This window comes from Belonocnema kinseyi, chromosome 2, assembly GCF_010883055.1.
Source record: "Belonocnema kinseyi isolate 2016_QV_RU_SX_M_011 chromosome 2, B_treatae_v1, whole genome shotgun sequence".
Lineage (NCBI taxonomy): Eukaryota > Metazoa > Arthropoda > Insecta > Hymenoptera > Cynipidae > Belonocnema > Belonocnema kinseyi.
Genome location: NC_046658.1, coordinates 82111430 through 82118298, shown reverse-complemented (window position 1 = coordinate 82118298; position 6869 = coordinate 82111430). Strand labels below are relative to the sequence as shown.

The 6869-nt window shown below is 35.3% G+C and overlaps 1 protein-coding gene across 1 annotated transcript in view; it reads right to left on the bottom strand.

Annotated features, from left to right (window-relative positions):
- LOC117168504 overlaps nt 1-6869 on the bottom strand; it is a 17670-nt gene that overhangs the window by 2757 nt on the left and 8044 nt on the right. The window lies entirely within an intron of this gene.

Here is a 6869-nt window from a genome sequence, read left to right as displayed (position 1 = left end):
TTGAGTAAAAAGGGTTAAAAATCAAGACTAGAGTTTCATATTTTATAGAAGCATTAAAAAAGTCAATTGAAAGTCTATCCCACTAGATAATTTTTTAATAAAACTCAAAAATAATTATCCAAAATATTCATAATAATCCAGGATGAAATTGTTAATACTTCAGAAAACTTTAGTATAGCGAAAAATCGATTTTCACATTCTCATCAGAGAAGGTATTAGATTTGTGTACAATTTGACCCCCCCCCCCAGTTTTTGTGAAATGTCAACGTTTTGAGACCCCCTGAATCCGGAAAACAGGTTTTTACGAATATGTCTGTATGTATGACTGTATGTATGTCTGTCTGCCGGTGAAGACGATAACTTTTGAAAAAATTAATCTATTAGATTGCCCTTTTGTACACTCATTTAGTATCCTAAACTAAAGGTCAAGTTCGTTAGTCAGCCATTTTGGATGAAAATTCAAAAAGTGGGCACATTTTGAATATTTTTGGGAGCACTTTTTTAAAAATTCAAAAATTCTTTATACGGTTATTCATAGAATTCAAAAAATTTAACAATTTATCCTCATGCCATTTTTTGAAAATTCAAAAATTACTAGAGTTATAGCATTTTCAAAATCCAGAAAAACAAACTAAAATGAACAATTTAAGCCAAATAACGCATGATACGAAAAAAAGTCAAAAAAAGAAAACTTTGCTTTTTGAAAGCTCTATAGGGCTATGATAACAACTTTTTTAATTTGGTCGAGAAGTTGAACACTCCAAACTTGATCGTACCAAAAATAATGAAAAATCCAAACATTCCATTTTTTGGCCACACTATGCAAGATACAAAAAAAATTAAAAAGCTCAAATTGCATGCCCTAGAAAGAACTACGAATTAAGAATGAATCACTTTTCGCTATAAGCTACGAGAAAAAATGAGACAAAACTTGTTCATCCAAAAAAGAGCTATAATTTTTGATAAGACAGTTAGTTTTTGCTTTAGTCGTAAAAAATAACGTTCTAAATAAAAATATTAAATTTGTTTGAAAAAATGACACAAGGTATGAACATAAATTATCTGACCAAAGTTGTTCGCCTAAAAAGATCTATAAATTTATTATTAATTATTTTTCGTTAGGACGGGTAGATTTTCTTTGAATCGTAAAACCTAAGATTAAAAATTAAAAATTAACTTTTTGGAAAAAGCACAAAAAAGACGACAGAGGACATAAGCTCCTATAAGAATTAGTATGATTCAATTGTTATGCATGTCATGAATTGTAATGATTTACATTTATTGAAATGATACATGTTTCAGAGCAGCTTAGAATCCAATTTAAAGCAAAATAAGAAATAAATACAAAAATAATCACGATAAATACAATTTGTTTTTTATTTTGCAATTTTTAAATAAGTAATCCCTGGCAGAGTTACATAAAAATGTGTTATAATTGATAAGGTCTGTACCCGAATGCGGAAGAAATGCAAAGACCAAGCGCGGAGTGTGATTGCCCTCAGTCTCGTGCCGTAGGTGCGCTCAAACTCTCGAGCTAATCTTTTTTAACGAAAGAGAGTTCACAATCACAAAATTACAGTGGTGGATGTTTTGAGTCTTAATTTTAAAATGTTTGCGCAAGAATGTGCGAAAATATAAAGACCAAGCGCGTAGCGCGAGATTAATGTACAATAGAGCCCGAAGCGCGAGATAAATACAAGATCGAGCACCAAGCGCCAGAACCAACAGTCGCACGCAGCAGGCGCGCTCAAACTTACAAGATTTTTATTTATAATAAAATGTCCGCCAATGCTTCATATTAATGTATTGTACTGTAAAATTAGAGGATATTCTGAAATTGTATTTTGCGCCAATTCCTCAAGAACAATTGGTAGTATCCCTTTCCCATATCAGAATGACCACACATTTAAGGTTAAAAAAAATTTACACAGCTAATGCCCTAGAAACCTCCCCCCCCCCCCAAGATTGGATTCTCACTACTTTTTCTTGTGTATCAGAACTCATGCACGTTTTGACGATTTATCCAAATCAAAACTGGAAAATGGGTCATAAGAAAAGAAAAAGTGACCATTCATCGGAATTCAACGATTTCGATTTAAAAAGAGAGTTTCGTAGATTTCTGGAAGAAGGATTAAAGAAAAATTATAGAAGGAAATATCGCAAGCGCAGCAAGTGCCGATAACCTATGTTATTTTGTTTTGTTTTAAGATACCAGATGAGTTACGATGGATAGTTCCTTAATTTTTTTATCTAAGGAGTCTTCTATATGAATTTTTACAATCATACATTTTGTCCTCAGAGGTTACTCTTCACGCTCTAACCTGTAAGATATAGTTATGACTATAGAACCTAACACCACGGATTGGAAGCCTTTTTTATCTCCTAAAGAAGTTATGACTTCTAACAATTTCTATGACAAATTTGTCGTGAGAATTCCTCTTGGTTTAAGTTATCACTTTTACCATGAGATGCCAGAATCTGAAGAGAGTGAAAGTTATAACTCTCTGCTTAATAAAACACATTTTGTACATAGGAACTGCTTTTTCAGGTTATCACCTAACCTCCCTCATCTCGGTCATGTTTCAGGTCAGTATAGTTTTTTAAGATTCGCCTAGATTAGACTTAGATTTTTGAACTCCAGCAGATTTGATGACAGTTCAACAAGAACAAACAGATTCTTTGGAAGTCAGTCTCACCTGCATGTTCAGCTGCAATTCAAGCGACAGCTGCATCTAGGGACGAAATTGGTTTAAAGGAGGATGCGCTAAAAGCTATCGGAACTCGTATTCTTCAAGAAAAAATGTTGTCAGAGCTCATTCAAGAGCAAGTTTGCGAGCCATTGAAGTGATATCTTAAAGCAAGGTCTCCCTGAAGAGGGTTTGGAAAAATTAGTGGCTAAATACCCGCATCCATCAAACTGTTTGTACATCGATCCTCCGACATTGAATCCTGCAATTGAAGATTTATTAATTAAAATCAATCTTGAGTCGGTAATTAAGAGGGAAGACATAATTTCGGAGAAGCAGCTCAAATTCAAAGGGTCCCTGGCAGCTGTGGGGAATGGTCTCAATGAGCTTCTGAAAGCTCTGGATGTCAATGAGCCCTTAGTGGAGTTACTCGGCGATGTAAGAAGTTTGCTAGCTGATTTTGAACCCGATACACCGAATATAAGGAAGAATTTGCTTTTACCAAATCTGAATGTTTCTTATAGAGAAACATTATGCAATTTAATTACTGCCAAAAGCGCAGATAAATAATTTTAAAAACTCGAGGAATTCGCTCTGTCAGAAATCTCATTTTTTGATGCCATCGACGTCTAATGGGTTTAAACCACCGACGTCGAACAGGTCCTGCTGCAAAGTACATTTGGACTCATGAAAGTCCTGGAAAATGAAAAATTTTAATTTTAGAAAAAAATAATGATAACTATGAAAGTAAGATATTTTTATCAAGAAATCTAAGGCCTAATTTACAGTGGTGGGTTGAAATTACTTCCGAGTCAACAAACTCTATACTTTCTTTGGAATATTCTTTTTAAATTTTCTCAGATGCTTCTCTAACCGGGTGAGGTATTGCCTGTAATGAAGTTAGATCTCATGGTTTTTGTATTCATAAGGAGCACCAATCGCTTATTAACATTCTGGAATTAAAGGCTGCCTTTTCAGTTTAAAGTGCTTTCCCTCAGATCTTAGAGGCTGTAATATTTTATTACGCATTGATATTACGGTAGCAATTACCTATATTAACAGAATGGGCGGAATCCGATTGAAAAATCTCAATAAACTCGTGCGCATCCTTAGGTCTTGGCGTGATGATCGAAATATCTGGGTTGTTGTATCCTATATTAAATCCAAGAATAATATAGAAGCAGATCATCAATCCCGTAGATTACAGCAAGAAACTGAATATTCCTTAAATTCAAAATGTTTCAAAAGTATTTTGAATTCTCTTGGAAAACTTGAGATTGACTTATTTTCAAGCCGCATTAACGCAAAATGCGAAAAATATATTTCATGGTTTAGAAATCCAGGTAGTATTACGATAGATGCTTTCACAGTTTCATGGAAGAATTTTTTTCTTCTTTGCATCCCCTCCGTTCTCCATCATATTAAGAGTGCTTCAGAAGATTAAAAACGAGGGTGCGAGGAGGATTATAGTGGTTCCACAATGGCCATCTCAAACTTGGTTGCCTCTATTTTCTCCCATGTTAGTGGAAGAACCCGTAATCTTGAATCAAAATACTAATTTACTATTTTCTCCAAATAGGGACCCTCACTCATTGTGGAAGAAGCTTACCCTGGTTTCCGCGGTGCTATCCGGAAAAGTTTTGAACGGAGGGAAGTACCTTCGGAATCAATAGAAATTTTAATTTCTTCATTAAGCGAGTCCTCGATTAAACAATACTATTGTGCTTTAAAGAAATGATGGGCGTTTGGTCAGCGTAAATATATCGATCCTTTTAAGTGTACAGTCAAGGACGTTCTGGCGTATTTAAGATATGAGTTTAAGAAAAGTGCGAAGTTTGGTTCGCTAAATAGCCTTAGATCGGCGATAACGTTAATAGTAGAGTCAGATCCTGGCCAAAATGTTAATATAAAGAGATTTTTTACAGGTTTAACTAAGGCAAGGCCTACTACTCCAAAGTATAACCAGACATGGGACCCACAGATCTGGTAAGGCAAGATGTTTTTGAAATTAAGATAACTGATAGGATTAAGGCTTCGGCTACAAATAGAAAACAACCTGTACTGATTGTTCCTCGATACAGGAAGAATGAAAATATTTGTCCTATATCAGCGTTGGAAAATTATTTGTTAAGAACCCAGACTAACAGAAATTCCACAGAGGAATTATTTCTTTCAAATAAGAGACCATTTAGAGCTGTTAGAACCCAATCTTTAAGTCGTTGGGTTTAGGTGTTCCTTGCAATGTGCGATTTAGATGTCCAGTTTTCATTAGAAATTCAGCGGGTTGGACTGCAGAGACACGGACTTTGGCTAGGTTCTACGAACTTCCGATCGTAGCCAATAATACAGAATTTGCTTTTGCGAAGGTTTTTTAAACAAAGAATATATATTTCTTGTATTCCTATTCCTTTAAATTTCAGTTTTCATTTTGTCATGCAATATACAGAGTCTCGTTCAACTATACATTTAAATCCTAATTTTTGAATACTTTTATTTCGTTGTAGTTATTATTTTCGACACCTACCAACTGATCTGGAGGAAGTGGCGTGAAATGCAATTGTATTGTATTGTATTGTATTCTCTACTCAATTAGAGACTCCCAAATTTACACTGCAACACTTTGAAGAAGTGAGAATCTAATCGTGGGTGGAGGTTTTTAGGGCGTCGATTTTGTAATTTTTTTAGCTTTAAACGTGTGGTAATTCTGATAGGAAAAAGGGCTACTACCAATTGATCTTTCTGGAAGTGGCGCTACATATAATTATAATTGAACTTCAGTTGGGTAAGTTCGTTTAATTTTACAATTATTTTCAAATAACTTCAAAAGGCTCTAAATAAGATTTGTTCCCTTGAACATATCGACTTCCATATGCTAGGAAATTGTCGAAATGTACATATGTGTGTAATTTAAAGTTAATGAAAGTGTACTGAAAGATTCATGAACTTAAGGTCAATTAATTTACTCATAATATTAAAACCTTTCATTGAAAATAAAAGAAGTTTTAGTCATTTATAATATTTAATATTTGATAAACCAATTCTAATACTAAAACTTTTTTCATTGGCATAAGTCAAAGTTGACGGAGAAATAAAAAAGACGAAACAATTTACCTTCTATATAATTTTGTTTGATTATACATTAAAAAAGTTCAAATTATTTTTATTATTAGAAAAATAATTTTACAGTAAAAAGTTCTCCTATAAGATAATTCCATGTTGATGCAAGAATAAAAAGATATCTTATTATATTATTATTAATATTATATTTATAATACATATATATATGGCCGACAATGGGTCGGCCAACAATGCCGACCAATCTAGAGCTGGGGGAGCCAATGAAAATGGATTCAATACGATGGATCGACGGGATCTCGCGACCTTTGGGGGGACGGAGCAACTGAATCACGACTTGCTAGACTGCTGCGATGCGAGTATTTGCGAGTGTGGCTATGTAAGCGGAATGCCTACTCTACCACAGCTAGAACAAGCCGGCAACAAAGAAAACAACACTAAGTCCAACCGCGGGCAGGCATCCAATAGATGAAGAGCGATGTTTTACGATCCGGAGAAACATCAACACCAAGGTTTCTCTCAAACCTAAAGATCTGGCTGAAATGGATGACGAGCTCCGTGGACATTTTTCCGGTGAATCCGACCTCTGGGCTATCAATTATTGTGTGCATAATGTAGCGAGAGCTTTGGCCGATGCGAACCGTAAAACAAAACCAGCGGCTGATCATAAGACCAAAAGACGAATGCATCAACTTGCCATAAAGATAGGCTGGGCAAGACAGTACGCGTCCCGCATTCAATGTGTGATTGACTACATCACATCTGGCAGGAATTTTACCGCCAAGGTTCGAAAGTTCGCGCGCGAACTCCGTACCCGTTATCACACAGTTAAAAAGTCAAAGCGGCTGACCATCAGGCAGAATATTGTTGAGAGAAAACGTATACTATCTGACGCTAAGAGAAGTCTAGAGCGAAGGGAGAGGTGGGTCAGAAGAAATCAACAGTTTCTCTCTGACCCATCTCGACTCTTCCAAGACCCTCCAGTTACTGTCGAACACTCACCCGAACCAGAGGAGGTCGAAGTATTTTGGAGAGAAGTCTACGAAGTTCAGCATAGACTGGACGAAGACTCATAAAATATAAATAGCTTCAAGGAGTTATGTGTTG